The sequence below is a fragment of the Numenius arquata genome, chromosome 2 (genome assembly GCF_964106895.1).
Source record: "Numenius arquata chromosome 2, bNumArq3.hap1.1, whole genome shotgun sequence".
Taxonomy (NCBI): Eukaryota; Metazoa; Chordata; class Aves; order Charadriiformes; family Scolopacidae; genus Numenius; species Numenius arquata.
This window is the reverse complement of record NC_133577.1, coordinates 106,790,511-106,811,453: the sequence shown is the minus strand read 5'-3', so window position 1 is coordinate 106,811,453 and position 20,943 is coordinate 106,790,511. Positions and strand designations below refer to the sequence as shown.

At 39.1% G+C, this 20,943-nt stretch overlaps 1 protein-coding gene across 1 annotated transcript in view; it reads right to left on the bottom strand.

The window, feature by feature from the left end:
* The window catches only part of KCND2 (potassium voltage-gated channel subfamily D member 2), a 272,928-nt gene that overhangs the window by 17,823 nt on the left and 234,162 nt on the right, over positions 1-20,943 (bottom strand). The window lies entirely within an intron of this gene.

Sequence of the window (20,943 nt, the reverse complement as noted above, 5' to 3'; positions counted from 1 at the left end):
TAAAATGAATAATCTGTTATCTCACTTAAGTTGATATAGTACTTTCATTTAGGAGGGTAGCACATCTTTGGAACAGGTTGCCCAGGAGATTGTGGGCTTTCTATCCTTGGAGATTTTCAGCACTTGGCTAGACAAAAGCATGGCTGATCCAATCTATTGTTGTTGATAGGCCTTCTTTGAGTGGGAGGCTGACCTCCAGAGGTCCCTCCTATGCTTTAGCTGAAAGCAAACCCAAAAACTCAAGATACAGGCAAGCAACAAAACACATTCTCACTGCAAATCCTTCCAGTGCTTAAAATTACTAGGGCTGCCACCTTTCTTTATGATGCTGGATATTGTTTTGTCCAGCAAGTAAAAACATAATACTACTGAAGCATGTAAAGGCATTCCAGTGACAGCTTATCAAGTGACATCAGCCCTTTGCACTCTGTAGAATGCCGTATTCTACAAGACAAGTACAGAATTACATACTATAGAGTTTAAAATAGAGATAAGTTACCTTCAAGTACCATTCTGTTTTTAACTTTACTGCATTTTAAGTTATTATTAAACATTGATTGTAGCGTGTGAGTTTAGTATGCTCGTGGGCAGAGAGTTAGCACATTTCCCTATTGCAAAGAATTTATAAACTGTTAACACAAGGAGAGGGAAGAAATAAAACTGTAGGAGGGGCAGCGTTTGGAAAAATGCTGTCTGGAAAACAAAACCTGTCTGTTCAGCAGGAACTGGAAAAATAATAGAGAAGATGGGGGAGAGTCTTCAAGTCACATGGTCCAAATTGTGCACTTAATCATGAGAAGGAGGGCATAAAGGGACGAGGATATCATATGATGGAGAATCTATATGGGGTTAGAAAACACCTTCTAGCAATGAGCGCTCTGCATATGTCAAAAGGAGATTATGTATCAATTTGTAGGTGAAGATGAATGCTTTGCATTTTGTAAGAAAAGAGGAATGTGTTTAACATAAATATTCAAATAAGTTGTCATCCACAAAGATATAATATAGATGACCAAGTCTTAGACTACTGACAAAGATTATGTTGTGTAAAATAAATGTATTATTTGCTTTATAAACCATACCCGAGTGTAAAATTTTCACAGGAAAAAAAACACATAAATATTTCTATCAATAACACCCCCACCTGCTCATAATTTGACTGCTGTTAGTTTCTAATTTTGTGACATGCAGGACTGGATAAAAAAACATAGTACAATAGAATTCATCTTCTAAATTGTTACTATAGCTGGTCTTAATTACGAGTTGTCTAAAACTGGAAAAATACTAGAAAGAGAGTTCACATCAACATTTGCACCTCACAACACAGGCATTTTTGGTGCTTATCTTCCTAAAGCCAGAGCTGACTATCAGCTGTCAGGAGTGATGCATACCCAGCTGCTCTTTCCTTTGGGCAGGGAAGTGGATAAGCGACCTTTCAAGGTCCTTTTGACAAACAGGATCCCCAACACCTAACTAACCCCAGCCTTTTTTTCAGGCGGAGCAGTGAGGTGAGCAGTGGGCATGGGGCCAGGGTGGTGAGCTTAGGGGATAATCACTGATAATCCGTGATTTACACTATTTGTTACTGTTTTACTTCATTCTTTTAGATACAATTCAAATATTTTCTTAAATGGAATCAAAGTGTATCAAAAGAAAGCTATTCAAAAGGTAACACACACCTGACACAAGCAGATCTTGGAATGCAAAAATTTACACTTGCCCTCTGCTACTGGACAGATCTCTTAAACTAGATTCCTGAGTCTATATTTAGATGCCTATCACTTGAAATGCTAAATTGCTGAACCTTCATAAGCTCACATTGTCACCAGTGGCTGCTGTGGACAGAAGGCATTTCTGACTCTAATTAATTTGATTTGAAGTTGCTCAGGGATATAGTTCGTCCTGTTGATAATGTAACACTACAATTACGTGAATCAGTGGTGACAGGAGCTCTTAGCTGATCTATCCCTAACATTTCAGTATTTATGTGTGGACCTAGCTACTGGCATAAGGAGGTGCCTTTTCACAGTATTTCAGTGTTACACAGTGAAATAAAAAAAAAAAAAAAAAAAGGATTGTTTGATATATGAAAGTATTTTGCAATGTTTTTCTTACCTTCTGGGCAAAATGACAGGTAGATGGATATACTGCTTATTTTTAAATAGCTTGCTTTTGATTTTTTTTCTATTTCAGCTTGGATAAGTTGTAGTACCATGACATTTTCCAAATGTAATGTTGTTTGTCCATTGTTTAGTGCTAATAATGTCTCTCACATCGTTAATAACCCTTACATATTTATTTTTTCTTCTGTTGATAAACACTGTGTTTGAGAGGTTTAAAAAAGTTACGGTCAGAAAAAATGACTTCCAAGAAATTAGCTTTCCTGCACAGAGTGAGAAATATATTTGCTCATTTTTGTGACAAAACAGTTTTTACTACATTTGCCCTGGTTAGCCTTACTTTCCTTTGGGACAGTGAAACAGATTCTAGTCTAGTGTAGTCTTGCTGGATTATTAGTTATACCTCATACATCACTGAATACCACTGATGGAAGTGGATGACATAAAATGAAGGGGAAATTTCCTCTTTTAACCCACCTGAAATTGCTCTATTTGTTGGAAAGTCTCAACTAATAAAGAACAGAACCCCGTTTTCAGACACCAGGGTAGCCTTGTGGTGCTTGTATTTCAAAGTGGAAAAATTATACTTGACCTCTAAAACAAATTCTAAATTCTGCAGAAACTCTCATCCCTTCAGTCATGGAGACACAAAAATATGGAATCTTATTATGCAATTTTCACAGAGTCACTTTTCAAAAGGGAACCATTTCAAGGTTTTGTCTAGTGCTACCCTGCTTGTCTCACTGCTCTTAAGACTGTAACCACAAACATATTCTCCTTCCTGTGTTTTTTTCCTAGTTGCAGCCTTTTCATAGCTTTGTTTATAGTCTGTTCCACATATGTCTATTATTGTGGTCAAAGTTCAAGTTGGCCTTTGGGTATTTATGATTTGTACTGACAATCTAATTTTGTAACGTCAAAAGTGTCATCCCAATATTGTATGATCTGGATGAGTGAAGTAAAAGATATGTCTGACTGATCCCTGTTATCAGTCAGGTGCATTCTACTTCATTAGCCAAAAAGGGAAGGGAAAAGGCTATGACAAAGTAGATGTGTCAATCAAGTTTTACCAAATCACAAGTCAGAAATTACATGATCAAAGTAATGCATAGGTTTCACTGGATGTAGTCCAGACCGGTCAGGCATGTGCTATTGTTTGCAGTCCGTGGATATCTGTTCACTAAGTAACATCATACAGGGAGGGAGGGAAGGAGCGATGGACGGGCAGATGGAAGGATGGATGGATGGATGGGTGGATGGATGGATGGATGGATTTAAAGGCATGTGTGTACGTCTCAGTTGTTCATATTCAACAGGTGACAGACCACTTTTGCATATGTGACTCCTTACTGCAGGGGAAGCCAGCAAGCCACTGGATTCCTTTATTTTGGAAATACTGCATCTTTCAGAGTAACAAGGGCATGATTTCTTATAGCTTTGCATGACAGATCTGGGGGCATGAAATGCAGCTTGAAACACACACAAAAGGCTGAGCTGTTATAGGAACTTGGGAAACAGGAATGTATTTGGGTTTACAAATGCCCAATCTGTAACCTAAGCATTGCCACGTCAGAGCTTATGTGTGGACATCCACCTGCCGAAGCAATACTGCTTTTTTAACTGGTGAGTGGAATATATCTGATGTTGCACGCCCATAATTCAAGAAATCTCAGACAACAGAGGCTGTATTTTTGGCATCATCGGCTATTTATCTCATTCCTGAATCTAATAGAGACTGGGTTTTGATGTCTCTAAGATGGAATATTTCATAAGTCAAAGGTCTGAATTATAATTAAAACGAGTCACACCTTTTGGCCATTTTTCCTTGATATGAGCAGAAACGTCCTTTCTTTAATAATCTTCAGAAATGAGAGGGACAATGTTGTTTATTTAACTTCTGTTTGTTTGTTGAAACACAAGATTAATTTTTTTTGAAGAAAAAATAAATATATTTTGGAGGATAAAATAATTAATCACAGAAATTGTAATTTAGCAATATTTTTCTATGTGTTTGACAGATCAGAAATGCGTATTTGAAATAGCTTACTTTGGATAGAAACATGACACACACCCCCCGCAGATGACCTCTACAGCAAAACTCTGAGACTATAGGACATAAATAATAGAAATAAACCCAGGATGTGCATTTTTACAAAGACCAAATAGTTTAGAGTGATACTGACAGAAACAGGCAAGGAAAAAAATTGCCAGTATTCAAAAAGCTTAGCTGCAATAACGTTTACTGTCACTAGAGGGCATAAACGCCATTAAAATAAATGCAAATGCAAACCCATTTTCAAATCTGTGTTACAAATGCATGTGCTCTCTCCCACCTCCTTCGAATTCATTTACATTCTTTAAAAAAAATATTACATTGATTGAGGTCTGTTGTCTGCTCCCATCTTAATTGCTGAAAAGGAAAGCCAGTAACATTTTTGTTTTCAAAGTTGTAAAACATGTCAGAAAATAATGGAGTTGTAAAATAAATGAAAAGGAATTAAAATTAACTTGGTAATATTTATTTTTAAAGCAAGGGAAATTTTGACCAGAAAACAATGAAAACAGTACAAAATCCATGGAAACGAAGCAATCGTTGTAGAAGTCAGCATGGCACATTCTTTTTTTTCAGGTGTATGAGACAAATCAAGTTTCCCAGTGGATTCAGCATGTCATCCAGGCAAAGTTCAAGCTTTTTGCACTGGAGCTGATTAACAGAATGGTGTCCTGCCTTTCCAGGACAAGGTCCCATCCTCCAGCTGCTTGCTTGCTCTGGGCAGGGTGGGTGCTTTACCCACCTGGGTGGGATGATGATGCACCTGCCCTCTTGCTTCCCGTCTGGGCTGGTGGCCGATTCCTGCTCTCCAGGAACCACAGGCAGAGCCCCAGAGGCTGCTCTGGTGAGACCTCTCAGCGAAGATTATACATCTGCTCATCAGCCCATGCGTTTAGGCAGCCAGCCACCCAGTCGGGCACGCACTTACGTGCCGGCAGAGGGGAGAAGGCAAGAAAAGCAATTCCTATCCTCTCTGACACTAACGGTAATCATGATGAATCTGCAGCCTTACCTAGGTCTTAAAATAGCTTAATGACTTTGGAAAAGTAATTTCTAATAATACAAAATATTGCTGTTAGTGTGAGATGCGGAACATTACATAGATTATTCCAAATTTTATTCCAGCCTAGGGAGATTCTGTAGCGAATTGAAAATAATCTTCCCAGCTGCTTTTACTGCTGCAAAGGGCCCTCTGTTGCAATGGCCCTCTCCTCTGCTCAGTAGTGATGGACGTGGTCCTCTCTGGGGTTCACAAATGTTCCTCCAAGAGCTGGCTAGAATGATCGCTCATGAATGATGAAAACCACATCTGTTCACAAGAGTAGCAGTGCTCCCTGGGCTTTCCAGCCTGCAGTGCAAGAGAGTCGAACTATTGCCCCTGCACCTGGCTGAGTTTACAGTTTCTGAAATAGAAAATTTCTAATACAATTCAGGGATATATATATATATATATTTTTTTTTTTTTTTGCATGTGCACCAGGGCTTTCATCTAAGAAGCTTGAAGAGATTTGTAAAGGTGGGCTTTAGTACCTAGAGGTCAAAAAAAGGAACTTTTGCATGGAAAAGATAAAAAGCTTGCCCAAGGAAACCGTCCTGGCTTCTTGCAGTCAAGACAGAGCACCAGGTAACCAAATTCCCTCTGTTTTCATTTACGATAAAATATTAAACACAAAAAGGTAAAAAAATTATATTTTTTTGTCATCTTTCCCTCGCTCCATAGGAAAAGCTAATATTCTAACTGTTTCTGAGCTGCTGCAAAGCACCACAGAAGTGCGATGCCTGGTTCATGTTGTATGGGGGCTATTTAAACTATCAGAGCTACAGCTCAGCTGACTCCCACCAGCTGCGTTGCAGTCACACAGACCGTGTTGCAGTTACACAGACATGCTACTGAGGTGGCGTTTTGTTTCGTTTTTTCCCAGATTTCAGAGGCAAAAATGAGGATTTTTTTTTTTTTTTTAGAAAAAAAAAAGAGAGTATTTCTGAATGGATCAGACACTTTTTATGACTAAGAGAAGACAAAAAGCAGACAAACCATTCTTGATGCAAAAACTGCAAGCTGCCTTTCCTAGTGTTACCTAAACTATGGTGGTTCTCACAATGCACTGGCCATCATCCACACTCACAGGTGAAAACGGGATGTTTTTAGAGTTTGTGGGCAAAGGGAGCTTCGCCCAACCTTCCCCGTGGCAGCGGGATTCTGCGGCAAGTGCAGGTGCCCTCACCCTGCGTGGCCCCTGCCAGCGCCCGAGCCTTCTCCTGCCAAAAGGTGACACTGAGACCATGACAATCACTGCTGAGGGTCTCTGCACACCAAGGCAGGCATTGGATTCTGCTCCAAACCCCTTTTTGGCTTTTGTTTTTAATGAGGTAACATCACGGCCCGTTGTGGAGTACCTTGGAATTGAGGCTTCCAGCACCAGCTTCTGTGTCAGAGATGCTTACCTGGTGAGAGATCTACCATGTATTTGATGGGGTTTTATGCTTAGTACAGTGGATGGAGGACAGTACATCAGCAATAAAATTCATCAGCTGGATTGCCACACACCCCAGAAAGGAGTGACTGGTTAAGCCCTGCCTTTGTGTTATCACACAAAGGTGTGAATTAACCAGTCACAAATAATTCCCTTCATACTAAGGCTAGATCTAGGACTAAGCAGACATGTTGCAAGGGAGTTGTCAGATAACCACTTTAACTTCGAGACCAGATAAAAAAAGACCATCAGTGAAGAACAGAAACTATCCATTTTGAGAGGAGAAAAAGAAGTGCTATGCATAATGCAATATTATAGCAATGTCAAATTATATCTGACAATTGCAAAATGGTGTCCTTGTCTAAGGAGGGTGCTGTAAATTCTTATAAAGCTGTTCCCTAGAGCTTTCAAGCTGCTCGGTGACTAAATGTTGGCAAATTGACACTAATTAGTCATTCATTTCAATGTTACATCCAACAACAGATAATTTAAATTGCTACTGGTAATAAGTTTAAGTGGAATTTCAAAATAAGCTGTGTTGCCTTAAGGATTCAACCTGTACATTTACAACTTGAAAAGTATCTGAGTTACTGTTTAGGAGCTAATTTTATTTTTAAAACACCACTGTATGTGAATGTGTAGAGATACAGGGCTAGATTAGGAAAAATGAGACAGAGGTAAGTAAAAAAGTCTTCATTTCCTACAATCATCGTTAGTCCTAAGAATACTATATCTAATTAACATAGAATTCATTTATTACTTTGTTGTATTACTTTAGAATTTCAAGTCTTTAAGATACCATGGTGATAAGCACAGAATAAATGCTTGGCTGGATAGTTATTCATAAGATGGTACAAATGATTGCAGGAAGAATAGACTTCTCCCCTGTCACTCAGATACTTAGCATTTTCTGGGGCCCGATGTAGACATTCCCTTTTTTCATTCTATTTTATGTGAAGCCAAATGTAACTCAAAGGGAAAAAAAAAATAAAAAAAAATACAATTTCATCTTTGCTCCTGTAATTCTGACTTACTTCCCTAAGAGGAAATGTTCCAAGGTCTCTGCTCCTAAAAATCAATGACTTGTATCACTTATTTAGTAAGGATCTAATTTTTCAACGGTTCTTTTGTCAGTGCATGCACCTGCACACAAACATATATATATGGGATGAACTGACCAGCTCAAGGCTTAGAAATGAACAGCAGAATACCAATAATAGGTCAGACCAAAACTTCCCCTACCCTAACATTCAGTCTCCAAAATTTAACCTGAAGTAAACAAACATATAGGGAAAAAGAGTGGGCTAAATACACATGATAATATCCTTGAATGCCCTTCCATCTTCCAACCACTTACAAATAATTCAAGAAGTACCAGAACTGTAATTTCTTTGTAGTTCGTGATCCTTAGTGGATTGCACCTCCATGGGCTTTATTTTGTCCCCTTATATCCGTGTACATTTTTGGCATCCACAACGCTGTTTGGCAGTTCCTTGGTCAGTGTTCTTTTGACTGCTCTGGCTGCAGTCCCTTGCTTTGTATGATGCCCCCAACCGGCTCCTTGTATTTAAAAAAGCAGCTGGTGTGTGATCTCTGGCCACCCTCCTCCTGCTACCTGTGTTTTCATACCTACTTACCTTATGTCTTTTCTAGCCTTACAGATCCTACTCTGTTCATACAGATTGTACTCCCTAAATTTGATCGTACCTTTTGGCCCTTCTCTGAATCTTCACCAATTCTTTTATACTATTTACAAGAAAACAAGACCAGAACCGCACACAGTTTTCAAAGAAGAGGTACGGACAAGTTCAGAACAGCTTATTTTTCTGGTGCCAACTTGGATGGTGAGGCATTGCTATTCACAATGTTAGTATGTGGTTTCTCGGCCTGGTTATTTCTCTGTCCAAATCTTAATGGTGGGAGCTGGTAAAATCTACCTTACTTCCCAGTTCTCTATCACTGTCAGAGGAAAAGGAGCTGTTAGGCTTCTGGCACAGCATGGGGGTTTTGATGACCATCATGACACAATCCTTACAAAATGATAAATGAAATGGCATAGCTCACCCAGCACCTCTGCTAACCAGAGGAAGAAAATGCACTCCCAGATTAGTACCAACATTTAAATTAAAAGAAATGCATCTTTGTTAGTCATGTGAATATGAATTTTTAGAGGATTTTTTTTTTCTTTTTTTTTAAAATCTTCTTTTCTGTATTCTTTCAGAAAATCCTTTATTGGGAGAACTGGACTAAAAATCAATACGAAGTTAAAAGATGGTGTTTCATATATCATGGAGAAATAGGAACTGGGATGAATGTACACCAATCCCAAATGCTCAACAGTTTAAATAAATTGATCCAAATACAATAGAGTACAAGGAATTTCCAGTAGTTCCTACACAAGACATTAACTGGAAGCAACATGAACATCAGGATGTAAAAAGCCCCACCTTCAAAAGTAGCACCATCTCTAACCACTCCTCACATTAAAGGTTAGGGGCGAAAGATGGGCAATGCCTTCAGGTGATGGCCTGGCCATAGAACCTAGTGAAGACTGCATAAAGAACCCATAGTAAAGGTGGTAAACAAGGGCAATGTGAGATTTATTGACTACGCCAAGGTTGGCTTAGTCAATAAAATACCACACATTTCTGCATTCTAGGAACACACTGTTTAGTAAAACTTTTCAGCATCGTGACTAAAATTAGGACTGAGCTGTGAAGCACGGATTTTGGTGCAGATTCAAGTGCACCTTTCTGAAGCCCAGGGATGTGCCACCCTGCTTCAGTGGAGGGGTGGAGAGAATTTTCCTATTAGCAGTATGATTAGGTACAGCCTGGATCCAGTGTTACTGTTTCACCCCAGAAATATTGCTGAAAATTTAATGTAATTAATTTCTCCTACAGATTTTCTTTTAGTTGCAATATTTGTGCTAAATACCAGCCAACTCAAAACAAAGCATTGATCTGCCAATCCATTCCTAAATTTCTCTTGAGTATATATTAGCCATCAGGTCAAACTGCTCCAAGTATAAATCGCATTAACACTAGAAAAGCACTGTGGAAGTTTGCAAGGACAGCCGTGCCTTTTTTTTGTGACAGCTACTGGGCACAGCGCTGAGATCAGTGAGCTGATCTCGCTTGGGAATCAAATCCAGCTGCTCCCACATTCAAGTAAAACTCTGACTGACAGTGGTTTTAGCCACTGCTGGCATTACTGCGGCTCAGCGCTATAATGGACAGATCAAGATGTAGGCATGATTCCCAGCAAATTCGGAACTCCTTGTTTTGCTTTATTTCAGCAAAGAACTAGACAAAGGCCCCAGTCTGCAGCACTGGTTTGTCTGCACCCTTCGGCACGTGTATGGCATGTAACTGAAAAACATTCTGGTTTTTCTTCCACATGTTTAGTCCAATTAGATAACATTGGAGTTTAGTATGTTAAAATACTGATAGTGAATATTATTTTAGGAACACTTTTGAAATATTAACGGAATTATTTCCTTCTCTTTAAAAACAATCAGAACTCCTCATCCTCCCAACTTTCTCTTTATTTCTTGTTTTGCTGCAAATATTTTCATCTCACTTGAAAATAGGCTATTGTATCACCTTCAGCACTGGCCAATTAGGCCAAGATAATTTTTTGCTTGCCAACACGACCACCAATGGACCAGTATTATTTTTACATTCCTTCAGGCAAAGCTGAAAAACACAAAATCGCTTGTGTCAGTGTGACAGTGCTACTGGCCTAACCTTCTATGGATCTCTGCCAAATATTGAATACTTCAGTTAATTTTTCTCTAATGTTAACTCTAAATCTGTTAAACCCAGAGTAAAAACTACTCTAGTGTATTTTTATACACACACACACACACATATATTTTATATATATACACTTAGATAAGACTAAGATCTTTCCCTTAAAGGTAATAATAATTCTTTTGTATCACTTTTGTACAATAAAAGATTTACATAATCCAGGATTTTAGTGTCCCTTTCTAGCTAGTAGTCAAGAGAATATTTTTTCTAAGAATATCTACTGTTATTTTGCCTATGAAATGCAGCTCTTTCCTCTTTCATGACATTTTTCATGCCTTTCTATTCAGAATATATTTGAGAAAACATATCAGTGGAAGTTACTAGCTACAATGGACTATTTATCTTTTTTTTTTCCTCAATCTAATTGTCTTTTTTGCTCTTTTCCAATTTTTGGGGATTTCTGAGCTTGCTCAGATAAGTCCAGGAAAAATGAAACAATTTGTGTACTCCAAGACTAGCAAAACAAAAGGCTATTCTGAGTTCACTCAAGGCTCCTCACAATTCAGTTTTCCATCAGTGCTAAATCACCCCAAACCTTGAAAGAAGGAGGGGATGCTATAGTATTCAATCCTCTTAAACTTTCCTGGCAGAGTAATTCATTTCAGCTGAGCATAGCTATATCCCGTTTCTTGCAAAGAAACCAAGAGCCCGTGTGAACTGCTCTGCCCATGGACTTCTTAACCCTCACCCTCCCAGCTGCCAGGCACTGCCTCCGCAGGCTGGAAGAGCTTGGCATTACATAGTTTATATAATTTAAAGATGGAAATGTGTAATTATTACATGTGAGAAGTATTGGATCGATGGTGAGGAAACTAAAGTCTTCTGTTCATCAGATTGTGCAGTGTGGACTTTAAATGCTTCACCACACTGGCTTTGAGTCTTGACATGACTTTGAATGGATAACTTTGGATATGGAAAGGTAACAGCATGTTACAAAGAATAGAAATGGCTTTGACCACCTCTGCCAGTTTTGATAGTGCATTTTGTAACGTGACCTCTTGTGTGCTAGTAATTGGACTCAAGCCACCAATGAATCTCTAAATGTTAGCAAACTGCCATGACATGGTAATGACTTTCTGTCACTACTACCCCATTTCTATTTGAATTCACATCCCATAACTGAAAGGTTCTGTGTCTCACATCCAATCCTCTCATTCAGTCATTCAGGCATAATGTTCATAAAGCTGATCACCACCATTCTTTTCACAGGTAGTAAAGAAATAAATTTTCCAGGTGCTTTATCCATTTTTAAAAAATGTCTCCCTCTCTGTTGGTTACAACACTTAAAAACTTTTTGCCAGAGCCCTTTCAAAATCTAACTTTTTAAAGATCACTGATAGTGCTTGAATTTTCTCATGGATCCCTCAGAAATGGAGCTTCTGGGCCACTACACATCCTTTCCATCATGTTTTTAAATGCAAACTCTGTAAAGTTTCAGTATGCATTAAAAAGTCTGGAACTTTATGGAAAAATTGCCAGATTCCCAATGGTAAAAGCAAGGATTTGGGAAGGTCATGTGAGACTTCTCTGTCCAGAGAGATATGAGTATAGATACTCCACATGTGTACTCAAGAAATCATGCTACAGGGAATGCTGGAAAGGGATTTTCTCAATCTCCTCCTGTGCAGCCTGTATTTCATAAAATACTTAAATATTCAGAAAGCTAAGTCTGCAATTTGGTACTGTTCTAAATGAACAATCAAACCACAACTACAAGAAAAGTTGTAATTTTTTGAACAAATTAATTTTCATTTTTCAATTATGACATAGAGAAAATACTTTACCCACCAACAGTAAGTAGAGCTTTTGGAGGCTGGAAATTTCATGGAGGGTCAAATCCCTCATGCAGAAAATCATTTTGATCCCAGCTCTCCAAAAGCTAGTTCGACTGCATCAAACTCTGAGGCTGGAATTCAGAGGGAGCCCATGCACTTACTTCTCTGCCTTTTGGAAGAAAAGCCTTATCCTGTTCTCTCCCTTCTTCAGGTTTTGAAAGACATATGTGTTTCACTTAAGATGATGGCTCAGAATGTATTCCTGGAGGATGGAGCCCTCCTTGTAGCATGGATCTGGATTCCGTGAGGGAATAGGAATTTAGTCCCCCAGCACTGCTTTGGCTTTTTTCCCACCAATTGGCTTACACTGACCTTCCCCGGAGGGCAGACTCCTTTTTTAGGTGTCTAATTCTTCCGTCATTATTTGGCACAGCCTGTGTGCAAATCGTTATGCCTAATAATTAGATACTGCAGTGCTCAGGGTTGTGACACGAGACTTTCTGAATCATTAATATTATGCCTCGGCTGTAATTCTTTCCCCTTCCAAAGGTTGTGTGTCACGCTCAGAGAAATGCTGTGGTATGTCAGACATCAGCATAGAAGAACTGTAAAAGTTACCTTTTCAGTAATGATTTCTGTGCTGCAAATAAGGGCTCCTTCTGCTTATCCACCAAGCAGTGAATTCCCCAAACCAGTGACTCCTGAATGATTTGAACCACATACCAGGTTCTTTGACCTACTGTGAACCTTTAGAATCACATTGTTAATTGAAAACACTGTAAAAGCAATACACTGCAGATCATTTATCTTGGCCTTGCAGGCTGTGTTTTTGGACCCCTTGATGTAAACAGTACCAAACAAGTAAATCTCCTCCTGACCAGCACTCTGACCGCAGCTGGAAGATTATTTCCTGAGCCACTCTCTCCAGCTTGACCTCAAGGTCCACAATGGCATCAAAGAATAATCTAAGAGTCTCTACCTGTCTCCACTTCAAGCACAACTATATTCGATGTATTTATCTTTCTGTTTGTCAAAATCAATCAGGAACTCTAACCAATATCTGACAACCCTTGTGCTTAATTTTGCCTGTGCCATTCACTGAAAATGTTGTCCTTGGATTTCAAATTTCTACTCAACCTTTTGGTTCAAACTGTGTTTCTTTTATCTCTACAACAACAGGCGCAATTTAATGAGGACTGCCAAACCCTCTCCTTTTTATGCATTTTCAATTAGTTTTGCTTCTCACTGAGTATAAATCTCTTTTTAGAGACCTTTATATAGCAAGTCTGCTGTCCTTTTCTGCTGTCAGGTTTGTTGTTTTCAGTGTGTTGAACACTGATTTTCTTCCTTTTCTTCTTGACTTTCTTATTATAGGTACTTTCTTGTTTATGCCCACATTATGACTGCACAGCTTGGGGGATGGAGCTGGCATCCTGGGAGAAGAGAGTCAATGCTGCAATCCTGGTGCAAAAAGATTATATACCTCAGAGCACTGCTTCTCCGCGAACTGGGTTGGGGCTCCCTGACAATTGTCCCCCTGGTTCCCCACTGACTTTCAGCACTGTACAGAAGTTGTGTATCTAGGGAATGTGTAAAGAAATGACTTGTTGGGCTTGAGCTGTTACATGGACAGAGGAGTGACAGATATGGCGGCATGTCACTGCTGTGTCATCTTGCACACCCTTACCTCCAGAACTGACTTCTGCTTTCCTGTGGGAGGTGGGAGTTGGTGTCTCATGATTGCAAGGACTCTTAAACTGACTTTTAGCCCAGATATTTACCATACTGGGTCATTGTAGTCTGAAACCCGGAGATGTTAATTTTTTTTCAACGGTAATATTTTTTCCAAGTTAGATTTTCAAGTGAAGTATTTCTTCTGATGAGGACCAGATTTTGGCCTCTCCACTTTCAACAATAGTTTCACTTACTTCGGTAGGTCTTCTTTTATGAGTACTTGTTCTCGGCTGTAAGTATCTGATGTTTGTGATCTGGCTCACAATTTATATCTGATTACAGAAGAGACCCCATCAATGCTGATGTTAACGCTGTATGTTGTTATGATAAGGCACATTACTTAATGAGGTAATTTGCATAATTCCTATTAATTTATCTTCTGCAAAAGACCTCCCCATTTTCTCCTGTCCATTTTCAAAATACGCTCTACTTTCACATTTGTACTGGTTCCTGGCACCCTGCTTAACTCCACCTGGTACCACACCAGAGGTTCTCCTTGGATCTCTTCTGTTTCTCTCTTTTCAGTATCCTGCTTTCCCCCACAGCTGCAGTCACAGCATCCTTCTTACAGGAAGAGATTGCTTAAAGTCAGTTGGGAAAAAGGGATGGAGCATGGATCTATTCCACTGCCACAGCAACAATGCATAGCAGTGGGCCTCACCATTCTCATCCTCTTTTTCAGTTCCATACTTAGGATTACTTCTATCACTACAAAAAATGAACTATTAATAATTTTCATAAAAAGAATAAAAATATTTCAGGCATCTGAGACAATAATCATAGAATAGTATCAGAATAGATTGGGTTGGAAAGGACATTTAAAGTCATCTGGTCCAACCCTCCTGCAATAAGCAGGGACATCTTCAACTAAATCAGGTTGCTCAGACCCCCATCCAACTTGACCTTGAATGTTTCCGGGGTGGGGCATCTAACACCTCCCTGGGAAACCACCCTTTTCACCCAACATTTTTCATTGCTTTCAAAGTAGGGCAAATTTTCGTTGTAAATATTAGGAGAGCTTCTCTTTCTTCTTACTCAAAACTGCTATTAAAAGCTCCTATGTCAGATAGCAATTCAAGCCCTCTCTCCAGGCCTTTCTTTCTTTAATGTGCTCATCAGTATTAACCACTAAATGCATTTGCCTTAGAAGCTAGAAGATACCTACTTTCTATTACCAACGTTATGTCTTTAATAAGTAGGCATGCAGGTATGTCAGTGATCTGTTCCTCTTCAGAAGGAGTTTGAAGGAATGGACAAAAAATCTGCAGGGGGTCAACTTTCACAGGAAAGAAAATAAAAGACCAAACTAATGGAAGCTTCCTAGGGAATAAAGCAGCAATTCCTGTCTGTGCCAATAATCAGAACACAGCTGAGCGGTATTTTTTCCTTCTGATTTTATATTACTCCACTTTGCTCTTCCCCTCCCCAGCCTAAAAATGTTCCATTCTCTCAGTCATTAAGAACTACTGTCCAGTCATTCAACCTCAAATTTCAGTTTGTAGGACCATGGCCTACAGGGTTTGAGATCCTGCCTTCATATAAATCTGTATATCACCATATGCATAATGTGAGGATAACCTTACAAAGAGAGTGAAGAACAAAGGGCATAAGCAAAGAGAAGAAAGAAGCGCCCAGGGACATGCTTCCTCGGGAATTATTATAGACATGTCTATAAGGACAGCTGTACATGTGGTCCCACTGGTGATTCGGTTCTGTGAAGGTTAGGTGGGGGAACCCAGTCGATGCGTTGATCACCTTTTCAAGAGGTTTATCAGCTGTAGCTCAATGCTGTGCTGGCATAAGCCTCAGACCAGGTCTGGATTTCATCCATCAGCTAGTACTGCTGGTATCCCACAGGGAGAGGGGGAATGCTTCTGCTCAGAGGAGAGGATGATCTGTGACCCTTAGTGGACAATATGGACCACATTTTAGGGTGTAGTTACTGGTGACTGGAAGACAGTGACTCAGCTCATCTGCACCCATTCTGCCCTTCTGAGATAACAATTATACAACTATTAAAAATGAGTGATCAAACAAAAACAGTCCATGCGGTTAGTTTTCCTGAAATACGGAGTTCATCAAAGTGTAGGAACAAAACAGTGGTGCCAAATTCCTGTTAGTACAAGTGTTTGCTGCAGTAAGAGGACTAAGCCCTATATAGTGCTGGAGAAACACTAAAGACAATCAAAACTTCATGACAGTCCAAGTAATTGATGCATTTTAGCTTGTAGCTAAAAGATTGAACAGATTTACTTAATCCTTACAAACCCCCTCCATCTTAACTAGTTTATAAACCTATATAATGTATTATTTGAAAAATAAATCAGGATGTGACACAAAACAACAGGTATAATAAATGCTGTTGTACTTCCAAAAGTCTTTTTGGACATCAGATGTAATTACACTGATATTTGTTTTATTCTATTTCCATAAAAAGGATGAATTTGTGGAGGTCATGTACTGCATTATACCTGGCCCTTTTTACTCAGCTGAGTAAAATGCATTAGGGCTACAGGGTAGCTCTTGCCAAAGGCCGAGTGGCACCATAAAAAAAGAACACTTAGCAGTGGAGACTTCATTAAAATATATCTCTCTTCCTTTTACAGACAAATAATTTTGCTTTGTTGGAGTAAAAATCCTGCTGTTACACAGTCATGGATGCTGGTTTTTTTGTATCTTAGTCTCTCAAGGTCTCAGGGTAGCAGTTATGGAAGCCTAACACAGTTTTTTTTGTCCTTCTATGAGGAATGCCCTAAAACTCCATTCCAGACCCTATCTGCAGTATTTGAGGAGGGCAAGAGCAGCTTATGAAGAAAGACAGGCGTATTTTCCCAGCTGAAGCCAATGCAAAGGCAATATGTGCGCCCTTACGTGTACTGTCTGATCTTATTCATTGGATTATCAAGAGCAGGATTAGACCCATAATTATCTTTCAAATCGACAGGAGGTGGATTAGGGCTAAAACTACTGATAACAAACTGTTTTCTTCAAAAACAATCTGCACATGAGGTTTTAGGATTTAAATGCAAAAAACATTTGTAAGCAGTATAAGAAACTACTTTTGAGTTGAAATTTACTTGGAGGATAATTCCATAATGGCCAACAATTACAAGTTTGTGTAATGAGTGTTCTTTAAGCTCTGGAGATACAGTCTCCTTTGACTTCTAATACAAAAATATGTAATTTATAAAGTAAAGTTTTGAAATTGTTGAGACAGGGAACCCAAAATAGGGCTTTTCATGAAGACAACTTTCATGATAGTGAAACAAAAAGTTTTTCTGTGACACGGCACTACATGAACATTGTAGACTAAATTCTAACCTCATTTACATCAATGAATCCCCACTGGAATCAATTGGCTAGTAACACAGAAAAAGGGGTGGTGAATTTAAGTCTGAAAACCAGTCTGTCATCTGGAATCTTTCAAATAAGTTAGGAAATATGCTCCCTTTTGTTGATGATGAGGATTTATTACTACTGTTGCAATGCTAATATGCTTATGTACTTATAAGTACTAATATACTTATAGACAGAGATGAAGGCAGTGTCTACACTTCAAAAACCTTAGCAGAGCTAAGGTTTCATGAGATGAAGCCAAAATGGAGAGAAACTTGAATAGGAGTTAAAGTACATATTGTTGATTGTATGATTTTTGAGAATGTTGTTTTGTGGTGGGAATGTTCCTTTCTCTAGTAAGAATGGTGGGACACATGATGTGTACCTGCATAGGCCTTCACCTGGATTCGCCTGACTTCCCTTTGGAAAGGTATCTGAATCTGAGTCGGAGAGCTCTCATTTCTAATGGATAGTTGAGCCATTTCCAAAGACTTTGGGATAATTTCTTTCTTATCATCATCTGAAAGCCTAGGTAAACTCAAGTGCTTAAAAATGGAGAGCTAAAAAGCAGAAGAGAAGAATCTCAGCTCGTACATTAATATCTTCAGAAGCAATGTTCAAGAGGCTCAGAGACCAATGATGGTGCTCTTTAGAAGTTCCTCAGGCTCTCTTTCCAGTTGTCAAGATCAAAAACGTTTCGTCTCAATAGATCAGTAAATATTTAGGGAAATAAAACATGTCTTTTTCTCTGAGATGCACTGAATACTTCAGTTGTTCTTTTTTTCTCCTTATTTGACTACTTCCTTGTCAGTGCATGTGTACTCGAGCATGTGTAAGTGCATGTACACTAATTACCTTTGGCCAGACTTTTAGGGAGTTTAATAAATAATATATTTGCTTTTTATTAGAAAGTCTGGTACTTGTGGTTTAAGTATCTGATGCCTGGTGTTAGAGATGATACTTGTGACTTTTTGTTTTTGGTTTACAGTTGGGGCTGACAGGTCATTTCTAGTCTAAAGATATTGTACTTCTTTTTTATTACAATTTTTATTATTACTCTGCCTTAAGCAATGGAATTTATACTTCAATATTTCGTGTACTTGGTCTATTAAGATACACATGCTCTTCTCCCTTTCCTTTTCATTTTATATGCTCATACATTTTTATGATACTACTCTAAAGGATTATCTGTAAATCAGATCATGCTCAAGTTTTATATTAGTATGTGCTAAATATTATAGAGAAACTGTTCAAATCTATTTAACACACCAGACCGGAAACTCTTTACTGAGAGGTATCTTACTGGGCGTTTCCTAGGTCCCTAATCTCCATTAGCCTGAATAAACAACTGCAACCCACACAAAGCAGCTAAATCCAGGACTAGATTGCTTACTGAGGCAGAAAAAATAATCTTTCTGCAAGTTGATGTTAGCGAAGTCAAGAGAAAATTACATATGTGAGTAATGTGTTGTCCAGATTGAAGTACTTTCTTATTCCTATACTTGCCAAAATCATATTTAAAAGAGAATAAAACATAAAGCACTACTTCACTTACAAGAGCTGCCCGTATGCTCATCAGTGCTCAGCTCAAATGATTTCCTCCAGCAAACAATAAAAAGCAATGTCACTTCTTAAGCATTTGGAACAATTATTCTAGGCTGAATATATTATGCAGTGGGATGTCTTTTGTGATCTGAGATGCTGGTCTCAGTAACTGCTACTCATTTTATAAAAGGGACCCAAAGCCAGCCCCCAAGAAAATAAACACTATGACGTGAGCTGAAAGACATCAAATGATGCTCCTGGAGCTCTTCAGTGGCTTATTGTCATATCCAGTAGGAATACAGATGTGCTGCCCGTGTTGATGTAAGGAATGGCACAACGACTGCTGGGGCCTGCAGGGTTTGCAAACCAGAACTCTCTGCAGAGGTGAGGCTGCCAGTTGCGTTGGTTTGTGTATCCCTTGGATACAGGCACATTTCTAACACCTCTTCAGTCTAGCAGTATTTTCCAGGCAAGATTTTCATGAAAAAGTTTTATAAAACAATAAACTGAAGAGAAAGAATGTGATAAGGGAGAGGACAGAGTGCTACTCCATCCTCTAACAGTGGCTTACTGTGTGAAATGGGGCATGCTTCTGTAGGCACGTTCACACTGTCCGCTGTGGCGTGTAAGGTAATGGAAACAACCCACCCAACAGCACCTGAAGGCCTTATCACAGGCAATGAGAATGTGGCACCAAACTCTCTCTATTTTACTCTATCACAACTGTGGCAGAAGAAGGAATACTAAGGAAAATGAGAGCCTGCTGCTGGGTATGGGACTGGATGTCAAAGGACAAAGAAAAGGCGGAGATACTCAATGTCTTTGTCGGGTTCTTTACTGGAAAAAGTGCCTTTACAGAGAAGAGCCTGCGTGTCACGGTGGGCAAGCTGAACATGAATCAACAGTGTATTCTTCATAATCACATGTACATCTCCATTACCAGGAGTTTAGCCATCAGGATAAGTAAAGTTATTCTAGAACTCTATAGAGCAATTTTGAGATTGCCTCTGGTGTACTGTGTCTGATTTCAGACTTTCTGTTGCAAGGGATACATTGGTAAACTGGCAGAGAGCCACCAAGACAGAGGAGTCTCTGCCCTTGGATATATTTGGAAATGGACTGGAAAGAGCATGAGCAGTGTGACCTAACTTCAAAGCTAGCCCTGTTTTGAGCTGGCTGGACCAAATGACCTCCAGTGACATTTTTTCTACAATTTCATGATTACGTAATGAGCCAGCAGCTCTTAACAGCAGGTGGACTCTCAGCACTCCTCTTGGTTTGAACTACCACGAGATATGTAATCTGAATACAGTCCTTTGCACTTCTATTTCCCCTCCCTTCCCTTGATCTCTCTTGTGCTTTGAGTTGCTATGAGGTTTGTGGTGCGTAATCCCCAGCGAAAGACTGTTTTATGTTTGTAGAGCGAACATGGAGCACCTAGTTATGATCGCTGGGGATATTGCACAAATAATAATAAAAACTCTTTCAGACTGCAAAAGAGTGAAATTTTGTCCTAGAGAACCTAACCCTAACCAACCCAAGGCAGGTAATGTGCACAGTTAGCATCAATATTATATCTTCACTTTTGCTTAATGTCATTATCAACTTCCCCCTTCTTTGCCCCCCAACACTTCCCCTCCAGAAACTAAGAACTGTTATTGTTTAGCAGTCAGAGACCGCTGAAATGCTGATTGGGCTAATAGAACTTGGGAATTGCTACCCTGGTTATTTCTTGCCCCAGGCTAACTTTCCTAGTGAGATTCTAAAATGAAGCAGATGATGTGACATCATACTCAAATCATGACTGGCTTTTTAAAATGAATTACTGAATTACCCTTGATTTTATTTCTCATTTAATTGTAAGCCTTCTCCTTCAGCTTTGCTGAAGCTTAATACATGTTTTTATATTTATTTGCATTTTGTATCTGTCTTGGTTTCAGCTGGGATAATTTTCTTTTTAATGGTTGCTGTGTTTCAGATTTGGTATGAAAGGAATGTCTATAATGCATGCAGTTTTAGTTGTTGCTAGGTGATGTATATATTATTTAAGGACTTTTTCCAGCTTCTTATAGAAGCTGAGAAGGACCATAG